The 27,881-nt window shown below is 37.2% G+C and overlaps 1 protein-coding gene and 1 non-coding gene across 3 annotated transcripts in view; both read left to right on the forward strand.

Annotated features, from left to right (window-relative positions):
• Positions 1–319: 319 nt before the first annotated feature.
• Positions 320–27,881, forward strand: part of FNDC3A (fibronectin type III domain containing 3A) — a 231,509-nt gene continuing 203,947 nt past the window's right edge. Inside the window, exon 1 of one of the 2 annotated variants that reach the window (XM_055244290.2) lies at positions 320–794. The gene's annotated coding sequence lies outside the window, so the exon portion shown is untranslated. Of the gene's footprint in view, positions 795–861; positions 1,525–27,881 lie in introns of those variants that run through there. The other variant, XM_055244289.2, reaches the window with a different exon arrangement.
• LOC129464306 (U6 spliceosomal RNA) lies at positions 12,520–12,626 on the forward strand. The gene has a single exon (XR_008651533.1). It is a non-coding gene; the product is annotated as a U6 spliceosomal RNA (small nuclear RNA).

Raw genomic sequence — 27,881 nt, forward strand, 5'->3', positions numbered from 1 at the left:
AACTGAGTAAATATCTAAATTTTTTGCTTGCTATCCAGATCCCGGGTTCGAAGTCTTTGGGATTAGAAACTTTCAAGCCCATTTCAGAGGCTTCCTAGTCCTTGGACAGAGTGTCTTTTAAAGCACCTGCCAGCCTTAAGTTCGCGTGCTTTTGGAAAGGGGCTGACAGAGTGCGTCTCAGGGGAGTCTTTTGAAATGTGGATTGAGAATTGTGTGAGTAGCTCTAGGAACCTCCATGAACTCCACTTTTCCTGAGTGTGGCTCCGAGCCTGGCCACAGCAGATGCTACCAAGAGCCAGGCGCAGCCGGGCCTCGGGAGAAAGCCGGAAGCCCGAGAGGGTGTGGGCGCTCCGGGAGCCGAACGCGACCGCTCAGCCGCCACGCGCCGGTGGCTCCGCGGGGACTCGCGTTCCAGTGAGAGAGCCCCGGCGCGGCGGGCTCCAGGCGGGGGTTCGGTGTCCCGGCCGAGGGCGCCGTCGGCGGGGCCCGCGCAGCCGCACTCGGCGCACCGACTTCGGGCTCCTCCTCCCGGCTCCGTAGTAAGCATGGCGGCGGCGGCGTTCGTGGTCCCTCGGGTGAAACAGAAAGCGGGAGCTACGCGGAGAGGGAGCGAAGAGCGGGGCTGAGGCGGCGGCGTCACTGCCAGGAAACAACCCCAACAGTCAGCGCGCCGGCGGCCGCGGCGGCCCTGAGAGCTGACTCTGCAGCTGAGGTAGTGAGACAACGATCAGGAACCCTAAGAAGAGGCGCCAGAGGAGCCGCCTTCTTCTGCCTCAGGACGGCGTGACTCGGAGGTGAGAGCGCGGGCACTCCCTCCGCGAAAGGTGGGGGGGACACCGAGCCGTCCCAACCCCGTCCCGCCCCGGAGGAGGCGCCGCGGAAACCGTTAGGCTGGGACTGAGGGCCGGGGCACCCTCCAGGGCTCGGCCCCGTCGAGGGGCCCGGGCCACCCCCTTCTGTGGGCGCGCTGTGGGCAGAGGAGCAGAGGGGCAGTGGGGCCGGGGACAGGACCCGTTAACTAGTCGGGCACCTGCCGGGGCCGAGCCTAGCCAGGACGCGCTTGCGGGGGCGCCATCCAGCCCGAAAGGAGGCGGCATCTAGCCCGAGGGAGGTGGCGCGGGTGCGCGGGCGGCCCTCCCCTCTGTCCCTCGCCTCCTCCCCGCGGCTAGCCGCGTAGCTCCGGAGGGCTCGGGGGCGGGGGCGGGGGCGGGGGCGGGGGCGGAATCCTCCCGAGAGGATCGCCCAGCACCCGCGGCGCCTTCGGCTTTGGGCGCCCGGCAGCCGCCGAACTTGAACGCTTTTCTGAAGAGAGTTTTCCCCGCTCATCTTGGGGTTAAAACCTCGAAAACCCGCCCTCTGTTTGATCCTGCGTGGCTGCCTCCAGTACCTGGCAGTTCCTCTCTCCGGGCGAGTTAACCACCTGTTCAGTCGGGAGGTGAACTCGAGGCTGCAGTCCTCGCCCGGTTTTAACAACCTGGATCTTCGAACTTTTGACACGGCTTTGGAAACGACGTCATATGTTAGGTAAAGGAAAATGAACAGATAATTTCGCTGTCAGATTGCGAGCAGAAGAGGGACCGTTTTAATGGATGTGGTCGTTAATTGTTCTTTTATTCAACTGTTAGCGTTACAAGCCTTGGGATATTTTAGAGGGTGGAATGCGATGATTTGCTGGGGGTGCTAGAGATTATGAATTCGAGATTTTCTTTTGTGAGATTTTATGTAAGTTCCTTTGGACACCTTTGTGTCTGACCATCTATTAAATAAGAGTCGCAGGCTGATGAGATTTTTTTTTTCTTTTTACGGTATAATCATGTGTTCACTATGGGTTTTTAAAACCGAACAACGTAATTATTTTGCTTCTTACTGTGGTCTGTGTTTTTAGTTTGAAACCAAAGTATGTATGCTTCTGTATTGTAGGAATGAAATAACAGTTGAACTCTTACTATAATATTTTATCACCATGCTGTTACCAGGTCCAGTACTAAACATATGCCACTCAGGAGCTTGAGCCATATGTTAGGCAGAAACGAATTGAGTTTTGTGGTTCTGATCTTATGTTTGGATAAATATTTAGTTTTTGCGTATTTACTAACTCTTGTCATCTTGTGTCACCTACAAATGTTCAAGTGAGTTGAATCCCCTGTCTTTTGGATATTTTCTTGTTTGAATTAATTTGTCTTAAGTAATGAGATACTCACTGAGACAGATGGTGGCCCAACAGAAAACAGTGATGAAGGATTTTTACCACATCTTTTATAAAATATAACCTGAAATGTTGGTTTTAACTTTGTAGCCTACTAATCTTGCTTTCTAATAACACTAGTTAGTGGGAAGAAGGGATATGACAGGAGAAACATCTTGTTAAAATTTTAATATTAAATCTTATATTTAAATTTTTTAGCACTACTACATTAAATTTTACTATATTGTCTTGTTTCATTTCATAGATCATCTGTTAGTTTTCTATGTGTAGGTTAACTGGAAAATTTTTTATCCCAGGCTGGCTACCGTAGCCACCTGTATGCTTCTGAATTAACTCCCTCTTTTTCCCTTTTGTCTGAATCCTCCAAATCATTGAATGCTCAGGAAAAATAAAATCCTGGTTAACACTGTCAAGCATAGTTATAAGGGTAATTAATTTCTCCCAAATTAATAATAAGCATTAAAAAAACATTCTAGGATTATCGTCTTTTGGTGACGTCTGTGTCTTCACTTCGTCTGTCCGTGTGAGTAATTGAGACCTGATTTATTTGAACACACATTTAATGATTACTCTTTACTAGTCACATTTCTACAATATAATAGTAAGCACATTTTATTACTAATGTGAAAATTTCTCCCTCTTCCCTGACCAGCCAGACATAGCTAAGGGCTGAGACATCCTTAACCCCCTGGAAAAAAGAGGGAATGCATGATTCATATTCTCATTGTCTTTTGTAGTTTTAGGCAAAGAGCATTTAATTTATATTTTATCAATTTGTAGTAATATTTGCGCTGTTTTAAAACATTTGCATTTTTTTAGATGTTCATGACATCCAAGGCTTGTGTATTTTATAATCTGCATGTATTTTTAAAATACAATTTGATGAAGTAACCAAAAAGGTTTTTGGTTTTTTTTGAAACGTTGGTGCATTTTTGAATGAAAATGAATCTAGGTCGTGTCTTTGAGAATGGTGTAGGGATATGCACATGATTTCCAATTTTATTAGCCAGATAACTGATAGGTGTTTCTGTTTTTTTGTTTGCTTTTGTTGTTTTTTTTGTTTTGTTTTGTTTTTAGCAATGCCTAGCGGACTTCAAATAAACTCACAATATTGTAATTCCAAAGGTTTAGAATGTGGTGCATATTTATTCCATTGAGCCTTTTACTGCTTCAGTTTATCACATTGCAAAACAAGAAATATGGCTCCCATGTGTGTTAATGTCAAAAACTACTTGTTAAAAGGAAATTAGTGGCCATTAATGTTGAAAGGCAAATTTTGTACTTTTACATGTATTGTGAGCTTTTATAATTTTCTTAATATTTTGGTCTTATTTCAGAGAATTATTTAGTGGTCTCTTTTTATATCTTTATTCTTACGTTTCTGTCTTCCCACTATTGTGGTTTTGCTTGTCTTTGATATATACTTTCAAGTTTTCTGTGTAGCCTGTGGTCTTCCATCAAGTTCCTTTGTGGGTGTCATCTTTCGATGTTTCCAATCACTTATCACCCATTACCAGTCCTTGGGCTATTTTTTCCTCCAAGATTGAGAACTGCACCTGGGAGATGTCATGTGTTTACAGGGTGATGCAATGTTATTAAAGTGGGGATACAAACATAGTGTGATGTCTTCCTTCAAGTAGTTTACAAACTAGTTGGGGGTACTAGACTAATAGTATCACTAGCAAAAATTGTAATATGGTATTATTAAGTTGTGTGACACCAACTGGAATCTAAAGGAAAGTGAAGCCAGTGAGGGCTAGAACAATCCTGGAAGGCATTTGGAGGGAGTCAGAGGAAACTTAGAAATGATTTAGATAACAAAGGGAAAGGCATTCCAAAAGAGATTCACAGGCAGAGTTGGAAGTAGTAGTAGAATAAGTAGTCCAAGAGCATCCAAGGACAGAAATTGGGACCAAGAAAGAAAGTTAGGTCGAGATGTTAGCTTAAGCACCAGGGCATCAGAAGAGGAAAATAGGCGGAGCTGGACAAGACAGTTTGTATCATTAGGAACCTATCACTGAAAGAACTGTACCTCAGCTTTGACATATTAATAGCTTAAGCCTTATGTATAATGGATAGCTTATATGTGTTTGTTTATATGGCCTAGATCAGGGGTTGGCCAACTTTTTCTGTAGAGTGCTAGATAATTAAACATTTTAGGTTTTGCAGGCCATTTACAGTCTCAGTTGAATGTTCTTGTTTGTTAGTTTTTTATAATCTTTTAAAAACGTAAAAATTTTTACATTGTTGTCTCAAGAGCCAAACAAAAACAAGCCATCTGTGGACTGGATTTGGCCAGGGGACCTAGTTTGCTGACTCCTAGGTAATAATTGGCAAAGTAATTGTTCATATAGCACATACTGTGAAATGTCTTGTATCATCTTGTCTATATGGTGGTTTGGTGCATTTTATGACTATCATGTATATATTTTTCCTTATGTTATCCTAAAAAAAAATATGTAGAAATAAGTGCTTCTGTAATTGTTATTTTGTGGCCAGACTTCTAACAAGAGCCTAGAATAGGTCTCAGAATTAGGAAGCGAAAGACGAAAAGCCTTTGAGTCAGGCCTTACTACAGTGAAAATAGCTACACGGTGGCTTGATTTAGAATTTGTATGAGGTTAGGTGTATCAACTGCCTGTGCTGGTTTTACATTTTTTAAAACACAGCTGGCAGGTTAAAAACCTTGTCTAGGATGTTGGTGGTCTGTAAGTGACAACAGGGGAGCAGGCAGTAGGGAACCTTGTTTTTAGAAGTAGTCTAGGATGAGTTAATAAAGGGACAAGCAGTTGGACATTCTGCAGTACTCCAGAAAGAATCACTGTGTTATGGAACAGTCTAATAATTGATATTTACATTGATGAGCTTGAATCATCAAGAAAAGATTATATCATGTGCACATTAAGGCATGGAAGAAAGACCTAGAAATCTCTTTACAAATAGTTAAGATTATTTTAAGGTAAGTTATGGTGATTTAAAGGATATAAGTATCAGCTATTTTGAAAAGTAATTTACATGAAACATCTCTAAGTTTCTAAATTTATAGATATCTATTTCTAAGGCAGTTCTGTTTCCTTCAGTATACTGTGGTTCATGTGCCATTACCAGATGAATAGTGATGCCTCAGGCTGTGGCTGCACAAATCAATTGGCTGGGGCTACTGTATTTTTTGTGGCATCAAGAGAGCAAGAATACATCATGAGAGCATTTTTTCATTAAGCAGGCATCAGTACATTCTATGTATCAGGGTTAGTAGTAGGTGCTGGAAAAAGTACAGATGTATAAGATGGGAAGCTACCTGGACAGAATCAATGATGTTTATTTCTTCTTGTTAAAAACATTAAAACCAACCAAACAAAATCATGAAACTTAACTTTTGTACTTTAATTTATTATTAGCATTTTTCATACTTAGTAAGTACATACAGTACCATAATTTTAAGGCAATATAAACCTTTTGATTTAAATAACAGCCCTCATAAATTGCTACTTAATACAATTTTTACTTTTTATATTTTAGTTTAAGGAGAAATTCATGCCCTCCCTCTTTTTTTGTGAATGCTTTAAACAGCTTCACCATGCCAGCTGTTTCCGTTTGCTAAACAAGAGGTACAGTACCTTGGATGGTGACTCAAAAATCTAGATCTTAGTTCTAACTTCACCACTTATTAGCTGTGTGATTTTGGGTTAGTTTCTTGCAATCTTGTTTTTCTAAGCATTAAAATGGAGAATAATATCTATCCTGTTTTCCTCAAAGATATTGTGAGAACCCACAGAGATGTTGGAAACTATAAAAACATTAAAATACATACCATAGAAGTGCTTACATTAATGCTACTATATTGGAAGCAATGCAGCCTTTTTTTTTTTCTTTTTCTAAAAAGACCAGAGTTCAAGCTTTATCCTCCAAAGTTCTATAAACATAGTATGTATCCAGTAAACATTCAGTTGAGCTCATTGAATTTTAGGCCTATACTTGCTTATTTTTAAACTCCTATACAAACCTACCAGATATGTGGTGGTATTCTCATTTTACAGATGAACTATACTTCTGATTGATTTCCCTATCTCTTTCTCCCTCACTTCTTGAGATCTCTTATGTGCTAGTTGCTAGAAATACAAAGTGCAATGTATACTTTGAAGTAAGCCTCGGTGTAAAAGTTACCTAAGTTTGGTAAATTAGATTGTGTATGTTAATCAGCCTCTATCAGAAATGCTGGGAAAAAAAAGTGTTGTATCTGTTTTCTTTCCTCAGAATCCATATTTTAATATATATTTGAACTTTTTAAAAGTTAAATGATTTCGCTTCACTATCCACTTCTTCAGTGAGGGATTACTTTAATTGGTTTATGTATATTCTAAACCTACAGACACATAATTTGGGAGGCAAAAAAATCTTACTTCTCTAGGGGTTCTAAACAGATATTTAAGTACACTTTAAATCACAGTTTAGACTTTTATTAGAAAGTAATTACGTGCTTTGCTTTATAGAAGTATATGCCATATACAGCAACTACTTTTGTTGAGCCATAACTTGAAGGATTAGTCATTTCATTTACTTTAAAATCAGTTTTTCTTAAGATTTGCTTAAATAAAAAATGAAAACAACTCATAATTTGTGATTTTATTGTTTAAATTTTCTAAGTTTTTTTTGTTTTCTTAAGACAGACATTCTCAGTTATGTCTTTGTTCTTATGACTTGATTTTTTCCATGTAATATTTTCATTTGTAATATATACTTAAAAAAAATTTTTAGCATAGTACTTTCATAGTTTATGAAGTACCTTTTTGTTTCTTTAGTAACTATTAGGATCAGCTTTTCCTGATGCTTCAGATTGGTATTCCTTAAATAGTATGTTAGCAATTTTGTTTTAATCACTTGAACCTTACTAAAACTGGCCTAGTGTGTGTGATAGAGTAGCCTTTGGGGAAAAGGTAGGGGCTACTGCCCCTCTAACCATCTTTTAGGCTGCTTCCAGGATATTTAAAAAGCATGAATTTATTCAGATCATTCCCCAGTTTTAGAAATTGAAATCACAATACAATTCCTGCTGCATTAATTATAATTTCCTTTGAGAGTCCATACTCTGTTGATATCCTATTATGTCATCATTTTTTACCTCTTTACAACTTTGTAATATAGTGTAGAGAACATATTTCTCATTAGGCAGCCATAGGATTGTTTGTTGACTTCTCATACTGGCTGTATAGAAACATGAGTGTGCTACTTTACCTGTATGAGCCTTGGTTCATTCATTTTACAGTGTAGTAATAATAGTAGCTGTCTCCTAATATAGAGTGTACAAGAATTAAAAGATCCTATTTAACATGACAAGTAAAATGGCTTGCCATAGGATATTTATATCTAGAACTTTGACAGACATGCCTAATCTTTGTCACTCAGGCATCCTACATATCATTCATTTATTCATTTGTCCATCATTTGTTGAACATTTAAAATGTCCTAGATACTTAGAATGTGAATGTCGAATGTCACAAAAATGAATGTCACACTCCCTCCCCTTTAGAAATTTACAGAATGAGATGAGAGATAATGATATGTAAATAAATACATATTTTTAAATAATTAAAATATCTTGTGTCTTTTCACTTGTGTGAGTCCTTCCTGTCTTTTAATATTTAACTGCCAAATGTTTCCATAATACCCGCGGAATATCTGGCTTGTATATATCATACTGTAATGTATATATATTTTTTACTTGTCTAAATAAGCTATTCAACTATGAACTCCTTGAGTTTGACCAGTACTACTGGAGTCAGCAACTTTTTTAATATAAGAGAAGATAGTAAATATTTTAGGCATGTGGACCATATGGGCTCAGTTGCAACTACTTAAACTGTGCTATAGGAGTAGAAAAACAGCCATAGATAAATTATAAACAATGGGCATGACTGTGTTCCTATTAAACTTCATTTACGAAACTAGGCAGCAGACCAGATTTGGCCCACAGGCTTTAGTTTGCCAGCCTCTGCAATGCTGCATGCATACACTTTTATTTGTGCTTGACAAATAAAAGGCACTTAGTAAATAATATGATTAATAGACATTGAACACTTTCTATGTTCTGGGTGCTATTGCAAAAAACTTTATATGTATCAGTTTACTTAAGCCTTAAAACATCTCTGTGCAGTAGATACTATTATCACCAAATGTCATAGAGTAATAATAGAAGCACTTTCATTAAAAGATAGGAACACAACGTTGGTTCAAAAGTCTTAGGCAATACATTAAGAACAAGAAAAATAATTAACCTGTAAATAAAGGGGGGGAATGTATCACTATTATTTAGAGTTGATATGACTGCTTACAAATACAAATAAATATAATACAAATACAAATAACAAAAAAATACGAGATAATGGAAAAAGATTTGTATTAGAAAATTTCAGTAAGCTGATTGGCTATAAGATAAAGTTAGAATATTCATTAGCCTTCTTATACATCAACAATAACCAACTATAAGAAGTAGCAGTCTAAACTATAAAATACTTAAGATTTTTAAAATGTGTAATAGCTATGTGAAGAAAACTGCAAAAAGATGTGAATGGATGGAGGAATTCATGAATGTGTCAACTTAATGCTATAAAAATGGCAGCTTTTACTAAATTATTCTATAAAGTCAGTGTAGTTCTAATCAGAAATTCAACAGGAGTTTTAAAATGGAATTTGACAAACTGATGGTTCAAGTTTTGAGAAGGGAGCATGCACAAGAATGGCCAAGTAAATTTCAAAAAAAAAAGTTTAATAGATGGGACCCATCAAAGGTCGAAACATTATAAAATTACAATTATTAAAATAAGAATTTGGAGTAGGAATAGGCATATTGATCAGAGGAATAGAATAATAAATTCAGGAGAAGATCCATAGATAAACATGGATAAAGAAGAATTGTATGATAAATGAATGAGTAATGGAAGAACTGGTCTATAAAGGGTGTGGGACAATCAACTGTCTAATTGAAGTAAAGATAGTTAGGTACCCACTTCGTGACACTCTCAAAACTAAGTTCCAGGTGGACTAAATGGTTTTTTATTTTTATTTATTTATTTATTTATTTTTGAGATGGAGTCTCATTGTGTTGCCAGGCTGGAGTGCAGTGGCGTGATCTCGGCTCACTGCAACCTCCGCCTCCTGGGTTCAAGCGATTCTCCTGCCTCAGCCTCCCAAGTAGCTGGGATTACAGGTGCCCACCACCACGCCCAGCTAATTTTTGTATTTTTAGTAGAGACGGGGTTTCACCATGTTGGCCAGATGGTCTCGATCTCTTGAGCTTGTGATCCGCTCTCCTCGGCCTCCCAGAGTGCTGCGATTACAGGCGTGAGCCACCGTGCTCAGCCCCGGGTGGACTAAATGTTGATAAATAAAAAATAAAATGACAAAACTTTTAAAAGTTAATTTAAAAAATTGTGGGAGCGGAGAAGGCCTTTTAAGTGAGACATCAAACTTAGATGCCATTTAAAAAGGAAGGCAAGCAATAGATTGGGATAAAATATTTGACATGTAATAGACAAAATTAATATTCAAGGTATATAAGGTGTACCTACAAATCAATATGAAAAAGATAACCTGATAGAAAATGGGAAAGAATGTAAGCAGGAAATTTATAGAGGTAGAAATATAGGTAGCCTGTTAAGTTTTGAAGAAATACTATTGAACCGAATATAAATAGCTTCATCTTCTTAGGAGAAAAGTTTGGCAGTATCTATCCATTTCAAATGTACATTCTCCTGAGCCAGAAGTTTTATTTCTATATGTCTGTAATATAGAAATGCTATCATTCATTAATAGAGAGTATTGCATGATTATTCCATGCAGAGGAGAGAATGTATGATGGGAAAATGGAAGTAATAAAGTCGTCATTAGAACAGTTAAATTATGGTGTGCCCTTACACTATAATATTAGATACTTATGAAAAAACATGAAATAGACATAGATGTACCTCTTAAGATATTTTACATGAAAGGGCAAGATACAATATAATACATACACAAAGACACAATTCATACACACACACAAAAAATACAATACACCAAAGCAGTGTATGTGATTTCACTTATGTAACAACCAATCCCAGAAAACCTAACACACAGGTAAGTTCGGAGAAAAAGACTGGAAGGGTGCACCACAGTTGTTAGCCATAGAAATAGGAGTTGGATTAGGGGTCAGGAAAGAGTTAAAAACAATGTTTGTATGTATATTTTCAAGTATAAGCAAGTACAGCCTTTGTGATATAACAAACATAACAACACATGCAAGGCTTTGTTATGATTGGTCCTGATTAGGACCATTCCTCCTGGGTGGACAGCTTTGATTTGTGTCAGTTTTCCCTGCGTAATTTTTAATAGCACGTCCTTTCACTTGTAGAAGCTTCCCAGTTGGTGTCTGAAGTCATTGGTGTTTTTAGAAATAGCAATTTCTGTATAGTGTTGAATCTGAAACTGTGTTAAAGTGGGTTAAAGAAGTGAGAATTCTACCAGTGATTCTTAACCTCTATAACTACAGCTGCCAACCAAGACAAAATAAAGTGCTTTTTATTTTCAGAGTTTCTGTTATAAAAACACTTTGCTTTTTTAAATATAAAGTTATAATTTCGAGTAGTTTTTTTAAAGTTCCATATGTCTGGATATTTTGATCCTCCCCTTTAATATTAGAACCTAATATTTCAAGACAGTTAATGATAGAGGTCAAGAGAGGAATCAGAAGCTTAAGAGGAAGACAGAGTAAAGAGAAGGAAGTTTTTTTTTGTTTTGTTTTGTTTTGGTTTTTTTTGTTTTGTTTTGTTTTGTTTTTGAGACGGAGCCTGGCTCTGTCACCCAGGCTGGAGTGCAATGGCGCGATTTTGGCTCACTGCAACCTCCGCCTCCCAGGTTCAAGAGATTCTCCTGCCTCAGCCTCCTGAGTAGCTGGGACCAGAAGCACGTGCCACCACACCCGGCTAATTTTTTGTATTTTTTAGTGGAAACAGGGTTTCACCATGTTGGTCAGACTGGTCTCAAACTCATGACCTCGTGATCCACCCACCTCGGTCTCCCAAAGTGCTGGGATTACAGGCATGAGCCGCTGCGCCTGGCCCGGAATTTTTTTTTAAAAAGAAGTTGAAGGAAGATGAGTATGATTAGAGGCAATCTTTAAGGCATAGTTGTAGATTTATAAACAAAGAATCTGGTCATCTCAGAAAGGACTACTTTAAGGACTACTGGATTCTGCAGACAAATCTACTTATAGGAAATAAAGAAATGTTTCTTGATTTTATTACGATAAAATTATTTTGGAGGAATTAGTGAAGGAAACATGTTAGTATGGTTAAGATATAGTAATATAGTAATATAGTAGCTTTTACACAGGAACTCAAACTTTCTGTTGTGAATTTAGTTACCAATGTATTACTGTGGCCAGAAAATATTCAGAAACTACAGGATTAATCTTCAGTCCAAAAATCACACCAATGGATTTGAAGTTCTACAAGAGCAAAGTTAACAATCTATAATATAAAAACTAAAGTTTTATATAATACTCTAAAAAGGACAGTATAATATTTGGAAGTGAAAATAGGATTGTCCCAGGTAGTTGCCTTTTGGCTCTAAAGGGTAGCCTGTGTGCTCCAAAGACACTAGACAGCTAGAGCTATATGTGGAACTTAAGAAGATGTTACTTAAAAGAAAAACTGATCTATGTGCACACTATCAGTCCTTTAATGGACTGGGGTTCGTTTCTTGGAAGCAGTTCTTTCTCTCTTGTTTCCATAGTTTCCTGACTGGAAGTATCTTTTTGACCAAGATTTCCTTTGAAGTCTGTTTTAACAGGATTTTCATGTTAGTATTAAGGTATAATTTCTTAGTGGGAGAATGGGGGCTGTATCTCCTAAATGCCGAATTAAATTTAAATTTAGTATATCTGACTAAGAAGGGTAAGGACGGTGGCTCTGAATATGCCCTCTTCCCTTTTAAACCTTTCTTCACTTAAGGGACATAAAAGAGTGAGGCTTATCCATCCGACCAACAGTACTCTTTCCTTCTTTCCAGTGGATGTGGGATTGGAGAAGAATAAGATAAATAAGTTATAGTAAATTTGTTGCTAACAATCTGTGTAAATTATTGATTTCCTTGTAAGTGTATGAATACTTTCATTAGGTTAAATTGTTGATATTTTAAAGTTTTTGACCTCAGTGGCAATTTCATATGGTTTGACCTATTGCATTATGAAACTATGGCTATAATCACTGCCCTATATATAAAAATGTTATGGCACTTAAACGAAAATACATTATAACTTATTTAAATAGCATAAATTTGTGCACGTTTTGGCAGCACATATACTAAAATTGGAACGATGCAGAGAAGATTAGCATGGCCCCTGCGCAAGGATGACACACAAATTCGTGAAGCGTTCTGTATTTTTCAGACTCTAAACCAACAAAGATAAAAAAAGACAAAGAAGGGCATTACATAATGGTAAAGGGCTGAATGCAACAAGAAGAGCTAACTCTCATAAATATGTATGTACCCAATACAGGAGCACCCAGATTTATAAAACAAATTCTTAGAGACCTGCAAAGAAACTTAGACTCCCACACAATAATAATGGGAGACTTTTAACACCCCACTGTCAATATTAGATCAACAAGACAGAAAATCAACAAGGATATTAAGGACTTGAACTCAGCTCTGGATCAAGTGGACTTAATAGACATCTGCAGAACTCTCCACCCCAAAGCATAAATTCATAAACAGTACATCACTGATGAAATGTCAACATCCAAGCCAAATCGGATGAATTTGAATTGGATGTTTATGAATACACCTACTTTAGCAACAGGTAAAGCCAAAAATATTGTTACTGCAGATATGTATCATTATAAAGGGTTAAACAACCTTCTCCAGAATCTAAATTGCATATGAGAATGATAAAAGCCATAATATAGTAATTTATAATTTAAAAGCTTGTAGTATGGCCAGGTGCTTGGCTCATGCCTAATAGTCCCAGGACTTTGGGAGGCTGAGGTGGGAGGATTGCTTGATATAAGGAGTTTGAGACCAGCCTGAGCAACATAGCAAGAACTTGTTTTTACTAAATAATAAGTAAATAAGTAAGTAAGCCAGGCATGGTGGCACATGCCTGTAGTCCCAGCTACTTTGGAGGCTTAGGTGGGAGAATGGCTTAAGCCCAGGAGCCTGCAGTGGGCCATGATTGTGCCACTGCACTCCAGCCTGGGTGAGAGAGAGAACTTGTCTCAAAAAAAAAGATAAGAAAAAGCTTGTAGTAATTTATAAGTTAAAGCTATCAGACATGAAAACCTTAAGTGTTCAGCAAAGTACGGATAAACATATACATTTAAGGAAACTACACAGGGCTGGAGAAAGAGCCAACTAAAAAGATTGTATATAGAACAGTATCCAAGCTCACACAGGGCCAGAAGAAGTGCCTGTTTCCACTAGCTCAAACAGAAAGCCTCATAATTCACAAGGCATTCAGTAGAGTACTCTGGAGGGTTTTGCATTAGTAGTGGGAAAAAATTAATTACATATTAAATGCAACTCTGTTCTTGCCTAATCCGTCGTAAAAGCAAGTCCCAAAGAATCAAACTTCGTCCGAGTCCCTTAGCCACATCTTATAACAAATCTCCAGATTATTTATGGAAATGCAAAAATATCCAACAGCCAACAAGATAAAGTTAACAGTATCTTACATTCAGTTCAAATTACTGAGTCTGCAAAGAAGCAGGAAAATACAAACCATATTGCGAAAAATCAGTCACTTGAAATTGGCCTTCAAATGATACTGATGATGATAGTCATTAAAACAGTTATGACTGTTGGAGAAGCTAACAAAAAGATTGAACATGTTAAATAGAGATACTGTCTAGATTAAGATTACGTGTCAAAGACATACTACATTAATGGCATGTTAGACTTTGTCAAAGAAAAGATTAGTGTACATGAAGATACAGCAATAGAAACTATCCAAAATGAAGCACAGAAGAAAGAAAATAGAATTTGGAGACAATAACTGAAAAAGTATCTGAAGAAATAATGGCTATTTTCCAAAATAGATATAAACTATAAACCAATAAGCACAATAAGCATAAGAAAGATGAATAAAACTCTGCTAAAACACATCATAATCAAATCACTTAAAGATAACTTTTTTTTTTTTTTGAGACAAAGTCTTGCTCTGTTGCCAGGCTGGAGTGCAGTGGCACAATCTTGGCTCACTGCAACCTTCGCCTCCCAGGTTCAAGCAATTCTCCTGCTTCAGCCTCCTGAGTAGCTGGGATTACAGGTGCATGCCACCATGCCCAGCTAATTTTTGTATTTTTAGTAGAGATGGAGTTTCACCACGTTGGCCAGGATGGTCTCGATCTCTTGACCTCGTGATCTGCCCACCTTGGCCTCCCAAAGTGCTGGGATTATAGGCGTGAACCACTGTGCCCGGCCCATAAAGGAAATCTTAAAAGCAGCCAAAGAAAAACAGAACAAAGATAAGGGTGACATCAGATCTGTCATTAGAAACAATGTAAGCTAGAAGACAATGAAGCAATATCTTTAAAACATTTTTTTGCAAAAACCATCAACCTGGGACTTTTTACCGAAACTATCTTTCAAAATAAAGGCAAAATAAAGATTTCAAATATACAAAAGCTGAAATAATTTATCACTTTCATTTATGAACTAAAAGACATGTTAAATAGAGTCCTTCAAGCAGAAGGAAAATTAAACCACATGGAAACTTGGCCACAAGGAGTTTAGAGTACTGGAGGTGGTAACTACCTGGGCAAATATATAGGATTAAAAAAAAATTATTATTTGAATATCTTTAAAAGACAAATGACTGTTTAATATAAAAATGATGACAGTTGCCAGGTGTGGTGGCTCATGCCTGTAATCCCAGCACTTTCGGAGGCCAAGGCAGGCAGATTGCTTCAGCCCAGGAGTTTGAGACCAGCCTGGGCAACATGGTGAAATCCTGTCTCTCCAAAAAAACAAAAATTAGCCAGGCATGGTGGTGCATGCTTGTAGTCACAGCTGCTCGGAAGGCTAAGTTGGGAGGATCGCTTAAACCCAGGAGGCAGAGATTGCAGTGAGCTGAGATCACACCACTGCATTCTAGCCTGGGCATTAGAGACCCTGCCCTCCCCTCCAACCCCCTAAAAAATGACAATGTGAGGTTTAAAACATGTAAAAGTAAAATACACAATAATAGGAAAAATCCCAGAGAAATTGCAGATTTATTGTTGTAAGGTTCTGATACATATTCCTGAAGTAGTATATTACTTGAAGGTATACAGTAATAAGTAAAAGACATGTATTGTAAACTTTAAAGAAACCACTCAAGCAACAAAGAGTTGTAGCCTATAAATCAACAAGAGAGAGGGGATGGTATAATAGGAAATCAAAATGAAGCAGATAAAGAGGGAAAAGGGGACAAAGAGCATTTGAAACAAATAGCAAGATGGTGATGTAAATCCAACCATATCAACAATCACATTACATATAAATGGCCTAAACACCACAATTAAAAGTCAGGGATTGTTGGATTCAATTTTTTAAAATTAAGACCCAAATATTTCACATCTACAAAAAATCCACTTTAAGTAAGTTAAAAGGATGGAAAAAGATATACCATGCTTACACTATCCAAAAGAAAACTGAAATCACTAAGTTAAACCAGAAGTTAGGTTACAGAACAAAGAATTCTTGCCAGAGATAAAGAGGATTGTTTCATACTAATAAAGGGATTAATTAAGAGGGCATGCAACTATAAATATTTATGCATCTAATATAGGAACTGGCCTGGGGGCAGTGGCTCATGTTTGTAATCCCAGCTCTTTGGGAGGCTGAGGGGGTTGAATCAGTTGAGTCCAGGAGTTCGAGACCAGCCTGGGAAATGTGGTGAAACTCCGTCTCTACAAAAAAATATAAAAATTAGCTGGGTGTGGTGGCACATGCCTGTAGACCGAGCTACTAGGAAGGCTGAGGTGGGAGGATTGCTTGAACCTGGGAGGCTGAGGCCGCAGTGAGCTGTGCTCACACCACTGCACTCCAGCCTGAGTGACACAGCAAAACCCTGTCTCAAAAAAAAGAAAAAAGGGGAAAAAAAAGAAGAAAGAGAGTATTTCTAAATATATGCTGGAACTGCAAAGAGAAATACAGATGCTCTTTAATTTATGATGAGGTTATGTCTCGATAAACCCACCTGGTTAAAATATGTCAAAAATGCGTTTAATTCACTTAACCTACTGAACTTCGTAGCCTAGCCTAGCCTATCTTAAATGTGCTCAGAACACTTACATTATCATATGGTTGATGAACAGAATCATCTAACACAAAGTCTATTTTATAATAAAGTGTTGAATGTCTCATGTAATTTATTGAATACTGAAAAGAGGAAAACCAAATGCTTGTATGGATACTTGATGTATGGTTTCTACTAAATGTGCATCTCTTTTGCTCCATCATAAAGTCCAAAAATTGTAAGTTGAACCATCACAAGTTGGGGATTGTCTGTATACAAATAATGCAATTTTAGCAGAGATTTCAATACCCCTCTCAATAATTAATAGAAAGTAGAAAGAATGTAAAGCCTAAAACTATGAAATTTCTTAAAGAAAACATGGGAGAAAATCTCTGTGACCTTGCATTAGGTGAAGATTTCTTAAGTATAGCATTGAAAGCACCATTCATAAAATGACAAATCAATAAATTGTACTTTATCATAATTTAAAACTTCTCTTAAAAAGACATTGGTAAGAGAATATAAAAACAAGCCACAGACTGGGAGAAAAATATTTGTAAATCACTTATCTGGTAAAGGACTGCTATCTAGGATATATAAAGCACTATCAAAACTCAAGAAAACAGTCTAGTAACTAAATGGACAAAATAATCCAACGAATATTCAACCAAAAATATACGTGGATGGCAGGTAAGCACATGGAAGCAACATCATTGTTCATGGAAATGCAAAGGCTCCAGTTTACAAATGGTTAGTAGGAAAATTTGAGAGATGACGGATAAGTTCATTATCTTGATTATGGTAATAGTTTCACAGGTGTATTTATGTGTCAAAATTTATCAAATTGTACAGTTTTAAACATGTGCAATTTGATATATGTCAGTTATACCTCAGTAAAGCTATTTCAAAAATCAAGAGTAGTTGATACATTGTATTAGGTTGGTGCAAAAGTAACTGTGGTTTTTGCCATTGCTTTCAATTAAAAGTACCATTTGTACCATTACAAGTAATGGCAAAAACCGCAATTACTTTCGCACCAACCAAGTAATTATAACAACTACTTGGTGCATGTTTGTTTAATACATTTAACTCATTACTCTGCCATTTCCCAAGAGTATTTGAAAGTTTCAACTTTGTTTAATCTACAGGAAATAGCAATTTCAATCTGAGGATAGCATATCATACTCTCCTAGTATATTGATTTGACTGTAATATCCAAAGGCAATTAAAAATTCTTCATTAAACTTGATTCTTTACAAATACTTTCTTATCCTTAGGTCAGTATTTTTATCTGTTTCTAGTTGAAGGATAATGTATTCACATCTGGGATGAGGCTTTCCAGAATAAGATATGCACCTTACATTGTTATCAACTTTACATCCTTATTATCAGTTAGTACTTAATGTAAAAGCTTAGTCTTAGATTTGTATGGCCCAGAGACTAGCAGCATCAGCCTAACCTGGAAACTTATTAGAGATGTGATTTACTGGGCCCCACCACACGTACCTGTTGAATCAGAAACTCTGTGTGTGTGGCCCAGGAATCTGTTTTAATAATCCCTGCAGGTCATTCTGATACATACCAGGATTTGAAAGCTGTGATCTTAGAACAACAATAGGACTTTAGAGTCTTAGATACTTATAGTAGTTTCATTTTTAAAAATCTCATATGATAGCACACTTCAGATTTGTACATTTCTGGTAAAAGGAATTTGACAAAAAAAAACTTAATGAAGATTTGTACATTTTATCATACATGAACTTTTTTTTAAGGAACTAAAATTTTGAATGCTAGTAACATGCTTAAGTGTTTAGGGGTGAAGTATACTGATGTCTGCTACTTTGAAGTGCATTTTAAAAAGATCGCTAGAGGAATACATGCAATTAAAACCTGTCAATTTTTGAACCTAGGTGGCAAGTATATGGGTGTTTACTGTTCAGTTATTTCAGCTTTTCTGTAGGTTAAAAAAATCCTCATAATATAAAATCCTTCCATGTCTCCTTTTTAAATTTTTGATCAAGAGAGTGAAATGTGCCCAGAATGTGCTCTTAGGCAAAATAATGGTAGATAGTAATGAAGTTTTAGTATCTTAACAGCAATTACGAATAAAGATATAGAAAACTGTGTTTCACTAGATTGATAATACATTTGTTAATCTTAGAAATTGGCTATTTGAGATTTTTCTAATCAAATTAAAACTGGAAGTGTGATCTTGCTAATGTTCTTTAAATTACCTCCATTGATTGTCTCTTCATATATCCAGATGAAAAGATTCATCAGCTATATATGATCTAGTTAAAGTCACTTTTAAGGACTGATACAAATTATTGATTTTTTCAAAAATAAAAAATAGACTAATGTGGTCTTCAGAAATAAAAAAAATTACTTGCTTTTAAAACATTATTAAAGTCATGGCAGTCAAATGGATAGTACTTAGATTAAAAGAGGTTTTTAAAGACATGGCAAATAGTAGTGTGCACATCTAATACAAATCCTGATTGAAACAAGTTGTAATAAAAATCAACAAGACAATGCAAAATTTGAACACTGACTACATATTTGATGATTTAAGGAATTATTGAAGTGTGTGTATGGTAATGGTTTTGTAATTATGTTTTAAAAAGGAGTTCCTATCTTTCAGAGATACATACTGAAATATTTGCTGCGGCTGGGCACGGTGGCTCACGCCTGTAATCTCTGCACTTTGGGAGGCCGAGGTGGGCGGATCACAAGGTCAGGAGTTTGAGACCAGCCTGGCCAACATGGTGAAACCCCATCTCTACTAAAAATACAGAAATTAGCTGGGCGTGGTGGCGCATGCTTGTAATCCCAGCTACTCAGGAGGCTGAGGTAGGAGAATTGCTTGAACCTGGGAAGCAGAGGTTGCAGTGAGCCGAGATCGTGCCACTGCACTCCAGCCTGGGTGACAGAGCAAGACTCCATCTCAAAAAAAAAAAAAAAGAAATATTTGCAAATAAAGTTTTGGAATGTCCTAGATGTGTTTCATAATACTGCAAGACAGGAAGTGGGGTATTTCATAATACTGCAAGACAGGAAGTGGGGTATAGATGAAACTAGACTGGTCATGAGTTAAGGCTGGGTAATGAGTACATGGGGTTCATTATATTATTATGTTTACATTGGTGTATGTTTGAAATTTTCCACAATGAAAGGTTTTAAGAAAGATATAGGTTAAATTTAACTCTTACATCATGATCTGAGGACAAAATCATCACTTATTACGGTGTTTCAGTGAGAAAATATTTTCCAATTATATCTGACTTTAAAACAACTAATAATAATAATAATAATATTAATAAGGTCTCAATATGTTGCCCAGGCTGGTCTCAAACTCCTGGGCTCAGGTGGTCCTCCTGCTTCACCTTCTTAAAATGCTGAGATTACAGTCGTGAGCCACTGTAAGAGTGAAAGGCCTTTTTATTTATTTCTTTTTTAAAATTTTCAGATATATCTGACTTCTAACAAAATACTGTAAGGGAGCCTATTTCTTTTTTTTTTTTTAGCATAACAATCTTAGTTGTAGCCTTTTTTTGTACCAAATCTTGTACTGTTTTACACTTCCAGTATCCAAAGAAATGAAAAAAGTGAGCATGGGGGAGAGAAAGAAAAGCAAGGAACTAGATTAAGCATAAATCTTTTGAATTATAAAAAGTTGTCTTTTTTTAAATTTAATATCAGTCATTGAAAATGATTAATAGCACTGTCTCCTTACCATCCTCCTCCCTTCTCACTTTCTCTACCAATATACATTTCTATTATAAATATAGAAGAAAACAAGATTGCTTATTATGTCTTCATAAAATTTCACATTAACATATGGACATTTAAGGTGAACTGAAATAATGCATGTAATTATATTTTTAAGATCCATTTTTCTGCAGTACAGCTGACATCAAAGAGGGTAATTCAAAGAATTAATTAGTTTTGGCAAAAATGTAAAATAACCTAATATTCCTGTTCTTATGGTTAAATACAGTCTATGAAATATTTGTTTTAGGTTTCTGATAAGAAATGATAGGATAATTTTGCAGAGTGATTCCCATGACTTTCATCTCAGGAAATTCCACCACAGGTGATTTCAAATACCTTATTTTTAGTCTAACGTAGTCAAGTTTAGAAGATAAAAAATCCAAATGTTAAAAATGAAATAGAAGTCTAAATTGGAAAAATACATTTTAGGATATCAGTTCATGAGATAAATTAGTAATTTGGATAAAGTCCAAGTTCTAGCAGAATTTATTTAAATTCTCCTGAAAGGGTACTTAGGTGGTTGAGAAGCCAAGTATGTGTGGTTTCCTATGGCTCTTCAAGACTATTAACTTTTAAATCAAAATTTTGATGGTGGTATAAACCATATCCATATTACAAAAAAAAAACCTGGAGAAATAGAGAAAAACGGTTACATAATCTCACCATCTTGATACAGTTGCTACTGTAATTCTGATATTTTTACCTAACATTTTGTTCATGTGTATATTTAAAAATACTCCTAAATTCTAGAGTTAAATGACTAAAACTCTTTGGAGTACAGTCAGCCTTCCATTTCTGGGGGTTTCACATCCATGGAGTCAATCAACCGTGGATCGAAAATATTTGGAAAAAAATGGATTGTTGCGTCTGTACTAAATATGTGCAGAGCTTTTCTTTTTCATTATTCCCTATAACAATACAGTATCACTATTTACATAGCATTTATGTTGTATTAGGTATTATAAGTCATACAGAGATGATTTAAAGTATACAGGAGAATGCGCATAGGTTATATGCAAATACTACACCATTTATATAAGGAGCTTAAGGTTTTGTGGATTTTGGCATCTTTAGGGATCCTGGAACCAATCCCCTGTAGAAACCAAGGAACAACTGCGTATGATAGTCTTGTGGTTTCAGATATGGCTCTGGAGACATATAGTTTTTAGTTTGAATTGGACACATCAAAGAACCACATCAAAAGACACTGGATTTCGGCAGGGCATGGTGGCTCACACCTGTAATCCCAGCACTTTGGGAGGCCTCGGTGGGTGGATCATTTGAGGTCAGCAGTTCGAGACCAGCCCGACCAACATGGTGAAACCCCATCTCTACTAAAAACACAAAAAATTAGCTGGGCATGGTGGCAGGCGCCTGGAATCCCAGCTACTTGGGAGGGTGAGACAGGAGAATTGCTTGAACCCAGGAGGCAGAGGTTGCAGTGGGCCGAGATCGCACCATTGTACTCCAGCCTGGGTAACAAGAGCCAGACTCCGTCTCAAGAAAAAAAAAAAGACATTGGATGTCTCAATCTAAATGTACATATTTTTCCTGTCAGTACTTCAGTTACACTATTGCTGTAATCCAAGATGTAATCCTGCTTTGCATTTTTCCACATGCTTTTTAGACAAAAAGAGCTGAAGTTTCAAACCCCAGACCAAGCTTATTCTCATGAGCTATCTACCTTAGTTTCTAGGTCTAAGCTGTTGTCATCATATAGATAACAATCTAGATGGAATTAATGGATATGAATAATAAGGTTAAGGAAGAAAACTAGCAGAATACATGTATAAGGAAACAAGAACAGATTCAGAATTGTCAGCGGCTGAGTAAGAAAGCACCTAATAGTGTTATGGACTGAATGTTTGTATACCCCTCAAAATTCATACATTGAGCCCTAAACACCGATGTGACAGTATGTGGAGCTGGGGCCTTTGAAGATAATTTAGCTTAGAGGAGAGCATGAGGATGGGGTCCCCATGATCAGATTAGTGTCCTTATAAGAAGAAGAAGAGACCTGAGCTTGCATGCTCTCTGCCTTGAGGACAAAAGGAGAAGGTAGCCATCTGAGAGCCAGAAAGAGGATTCTTACCAAAAAGCCAACCATGCTAGCACCCTGATCTTGGACATCTTGGCCTCCATAACTGTTAAAAATTATGTCTGTTGTTTAAAGCACCCAGACTATGTTATTTAGCTATAGTAGCCTAAGTTGAGTAAGACGGTAATTGGTACTAAGAAACGGGGGACTGCTATAACAAGTACCTAAAAATGTGGAAGTAGCTTTGGAACTGTGTAATGAGTAGAGGCTGGAAAAGTTTTGAGGTGTGTCCATAAAAAAAAGAAAAAATGCCAAGATTGCTGCAACCAAACTGCTAGGGGCAATTCCAGTGAGGGCTCACAGAGAAAAGAGGAGAGCTAGAGAGAAAGCCTCCATCTTCAAGGAGGACACGTAATTAATCATGAACAGAATGTCGTTTGAAACGTGGGTGATAGGCCATTCTGATGGGGTCTCAGATGGAAATGAGGAGCATGATTTGGACAATGGAGAAAAGGCAATCCTTGTAATAAAGTGTCGAAGAATTTGACTGAATTATGCTCATGTTCCAGTGTTTTCTAGAAGGCAGAACTTGTGAACTGTTAAATTGGGTATTTAGGTAAAGAGATTTCTAAGCCAAGTGTTGAAGGAGCAGTTTGTTTTCTCTTCACTGCTTATTCAGGTTGAGCATCCCTAATTTAAAAATCCAAAATATGAAAAGCTCAAAAATCTGAAACTTTCTGAGCTTTGGCATGATGCCACAAATGGAAAATTCCATTATATGATAGGTTGCAGTTAAAATAGTCAAAACTTTGTTTCATGCAAAAAATTATTTAAAATATTATGTAAAATTACCTTCTGGCTATGTAAGATGTATATAAAACATACATGAATTTCATGTTTAGACTTGAGTTTCATCCCTAAGATATTTCATTATGAGTAAGCAAATATTCCAGAATCTGAAAAAAAAGTGAAATCTTAAACACTTTTGGTTCCAAGCATTTTGGATGAGGGATGTTCAACCTGTAGTAAAATGTAAGAAGAGAGAAATGAATTGAAGAAAGAATTATTAAGCAAAAAGGCACCAGAACTTAAAGATCTGGAAAATTCTCAGCATGTCCATATTACAGAAATGATAAAGAATATTTGGAAGAGAACATCAAAGGTGTGGCTGGCTGACCGTTTGCTAAGGAGATTAGTGTGGGTGTAAACCATGGACCTAATAGCCATCTCAACCGAAGCCAGGAATAGAGGCTGAATTATATTAGAAACACTGCCAGCTGAGATTAAAGGAAATAGAGAACATGGGATAGAATGAAGGAAGACTGTGAACACGCATGATCATTTCAGAAAAGGGAGAAGGACTCCAAAGGCAATTCAGAGGTCATCAGGGCTGCTACTCCCACTACAGATCCAAAGTGCATGGGCCCAAAGGGCAAGGCTGCTTCCACCTCAGCTTTAAAGGGCAGGACTGCCCCACAGCAGAGCCTCATGGGAAGGTCCCTGTGAGAGTGCTGCATGGTCAGGGCTCCACCAAGCAGAAGGGACAGGTTACCTCACTGAGCCATGGGAGTGATGCTGCCATTTCAGTATCTGGAAGGCAGGACTATCACCCCAGTGAATATGGAAAGCAGAGCATTGAATCAAAGATGATAATTCTCAAGCCTTAAGATCTAACGGTATTTGCCTTGGTAGGTTTTGGACTTACTTGGGACATGTCACCCCTTTCTTTCTTCTGATTTCCCCCTTTTGGAGTGGGAATGTCTGTCCTGTGCCTGTCCCACCATTGTCTTTTGCAAATACATAACATATCTGGTTTCACAAAAGCTGGAAAGGAATTTTGCCTCGGGATGAATTGTACCTCTACCTTCACCCGTATCTGATTTAGGTGATACTTAGATGAGACTTTGGACTTTAGAGTTGATACTTCAATGAGTTAAGACTTTGGGGGCTATTGGGATAGAATGAAAATGACATGAATTTTGGAAGGTCAGGGGCCGAATATTATAGACTGAATATTCGTGTCTCTCCAGAATTCATATGTTGAACCCCTAACCCCCAAAATGATAGTATTAAGAGATGGAGACTTTGGGAGATAATTACTGAAAATAGTTAGGCTTAGATGAGGTCATGAGGGTGGAGCTCCCATGATGTGATTAGTGTTCTTATATAGAAGAGTAAGAGACACAAGAGCATCCTCTCTCCCTCTTGTGAGGCAACAGCAAGAAGATAGCCATCTGAAAGCCAGGAAGAGAGGATCCTTACCAAGAACCAAATTTGCCAGCATCTAGATCTTAAGCTTCCCAGCCTCCAGAAGTGTGACAAATAAATGTCTTGTTGTTTCAGTTACACACTCTTGTTTTTTTTTTTTTTAAATAGCAGACCAAGCTAAGACAATTTGTAAATGTTTTCTCCCATTCCATAGATTACCTCTTTACTCTGTTGATTGTGTCTTCTGATGCACAAAAGTTTCTAAGTTTGATTAAGTCCCATTTGTCTGTTTTTGCCTTTGTTATGTGTGTTTTTGCTGTCATATCCAAGAAATAATTGCCAAATCCAAAATCTTGAAGCTTTTCCCCATGTTTTCTTCTAGAAGTTCTACAGTTTGGTTCTTATATTTGGATCTTTAATCCATTTTGAGTTAATTTTTGTATATAGTGTAAGATAATCCAAATTCATTCTTTTGCATGTGGCTATCCAGTTTTTCATACATCATTTGTTGAAGAGACTGTCCTTTCCTCATTGAATGATCTTGGCACTCTTGTTGAAGATTATTTGGTCATATATGCTAAAGATTTATTTCTAGGCTCTCTATTCTATTTCACTAGTCTGTTGTCTTCCTTTATGCCAGTACCACACTGTTTTGATTCCTGTGGCTTTGTAATATGTTTTGAAATCAGGAAGTGTGAGTCCTTCAACTTTGTTTTCTTTCAAAATTGCTTTGGCTATTTGGGATCCCCTGAGACACTAGAATTTTAGAATGGATTTTTCTTTTCCTGCAAAATAAGCTATTGGTATTTTGATAAGGATTGCATTGAATCTGCAGATTGCTTTGGATAGTATGGACATTTTAACAATATGAAATCTTTCACTTCATGAACATGGGGTGTTTCTGCATTTATTTGTGTTTTTAATTTCTTTCAGCAGTGTTTTGTAGTTTTCAGTGTATGGCTTTCACCTCCTTGATTAGGTTTATTCCTAAGTATTTTATTCTTTTGGTTGCTATTATAAATGGAATTTTTTTTTTCTTTTTCAAATTTTCATTGTTATATATAGAAACAATGGATTTTTATGTATTGATTTTGTATTCTGCAACATTGCTGAATTCACTTATTAGTTCTAACAGGTTTTTTTTTCTTTTTTTTTTTTTTTTTGTGTGTGTGTGTGTAATCTTTAGGGTTTTCTACCTATAAGATTATATTGTCTGTGAACAGAGGTAATTTTATTTCTTCCTGTCCAGTTTAGATGCCTTTTGTTGAGGGAAGTCAGGGACCCCAAATGGAGGGACCGGCTGAAGCCGTGGCAGAAGAACATAAATTGTGAAGATTTCATGGACATTTATTAGTTCCCCAAATTAATACTTTTATAATTTCTTACGCCTGTCTTTACTGCAGTCTCCGAACATAAATTGTGAAGATTTCATGGACACTTATCACTTCCCCAATCAATACCCGTGTGATTTCCTATGCCTGTCTTTAATCTCTTAATCCCGTCATCTTCATAAGCTGAGGAGGATATATGTCACCTCAGGATCCTGTGATGATTGCATTAACTGCACAAATTGTTTGTAGAGCATGTCTGTTTGAACAATATGAAATCTGGGCACCTTGAAAAAAGAACAGGATAACAGCAACGTTCAGGGAACAAGAGAGATAACCTTAAACTCTGACTGCTAGTGAGCCGGGCAGAACAGAGCCATATTTCTCTTCTTTCAAAAGCAAATGGGAGAAATACCGCTGAATTCTTTTTCTCAGCAAGGAACATCCCTGAGAAAGAGAATGCATCCCTGAGAGTAGGCCTCTGAAATGGCCGCTTTGGGGGCAGCTGTCCCAGCTGTGGGATGAAATAAGCCCCAGTCTCCCTTAGAGCTCTCAGGCTTATTAGGATGAGGAAATTCCCACCTAATAAATTTTGGTCAGACCGGTTGTCTGCTCTCAAACCCTGTCTCCTGATAAGATGTTATCAATGACAATGCATGCCCGAAACTTAATTAGCAATTTTAATTTCACCCCAGTCCTGTGGTCCTGTGATCTCACCCGGCCTCCATTTGCCTTGTGATATCTTATTACCTTGTGAAGCATGTGATCTCTGTGACTCACACCCTATTTGTGTACTCCCTCCCCTTTTGAAAATCACTAATAAAAACTTGCTGGTTTTGCGGCTTGGGGGGCATCATGGAACCTGCCGACATGTGATGTCTTCCCCAGACACCCAGCTTTAAAATTTATCTCTTTTGTACTCTGTCCCTTTATTTCTCAGACTGGCTGACACTTAAGGAAAATAGAAAAGGAAAATAGAAAAGAACCTACGTGACTATCAGGGGCAGGTTCCCCTGATACCTTTTATTTCGTTTTCTTGCTCAGTTGCCCTGAGTAGAACTTCCAGCACTGTGTTGAATAGAAATAGCAAAAGTGAGCATCCTTGCCCTTTCCTGATCTTAAAGGAAAAGCTTTCAGTCTTCCACCATTGAATGTGATCTTTCCTGTAGGTTTTTCATATATGGCCTTTATTATGTTGAGGTATATTTCTTCTAGTATTAGTTTATTGAGTTTATTTTTATTATGAAATGATATTGAATTTGTCAAATGCTTTTTCTACAGCAGTTGAGAATGATCATCTGGTAACTTTAACTTTTAAAAATAATTTTTGAAGGATAATATACATAAAGAAGTACATATATAATCAGTATACAGCTTAGTGAATAACTTAATGGTAATCATCACATAATAGCCCCCCAGGTCAAGACATAGAACAGTACCATCACCCCAGGAACTGCCTTCATGCTTTGCGCATGTTTCCATCCTTTCTTCCTTGTCAAAGGGAACCACTGTCCTGACTCTTAACACCATAAATTGGTTTTATCTGTTTTTGAACCTCCTGCAAATAAAATTGTGCAGCCTGTATTCTTTTATGTGTTTTTCATGCATGTTATGTTTGTAAGATTTATCCATGTTGTTTCCTGTATCACTAGTTCATTAATTTTCATTGCTGCATATAGTCCGTTGAATGAAACAGCCACAGTTTGTTTACAAAGGACATTTAGGGCCATTAACAAGTAATGGCTTCTATGAGCCTTCTTGTATCTACCAGGAATCTAATAGCTAGATCATAACTGATCATAACTGGGTCATAGAGGATGCATATATTCAACCTTGGTAGATAATGTCAAACTTTTCCTAAGTGATTTATGAATTTTCATTTCTGTTCCATATGCGTTTGCCTCTATAACTTCATTACCACTTGATATTGTCAGTCTTTTTCATTTCATTTTCCACTTTTTTTATTTTTGAGACAGGGTCTCGCTCTGTCACTCAGGCTGGAGTTCAGTGGCATGATCTTGACTCACTGCAACCTCCACCTCCCAGGTTCAAGTGATCTCCTGCCTCAGCCTCCTG

Source organism: Symphalangus syndactylus, chromosome 15 (genome assembly GCF_028878055.3).
Source record: "Symphalangus syndactylus isolate Jambi chromosome 15, NHGRI_mSymSyn1-v2.1_pri, whole genome shotgun sequence".
Lineage (NCBI taxonomy): Eukaryota > Metazoa > Chordata > Mammalia > Primates > Hylobatidae > Symphalangus > Symphalangus syndactylus.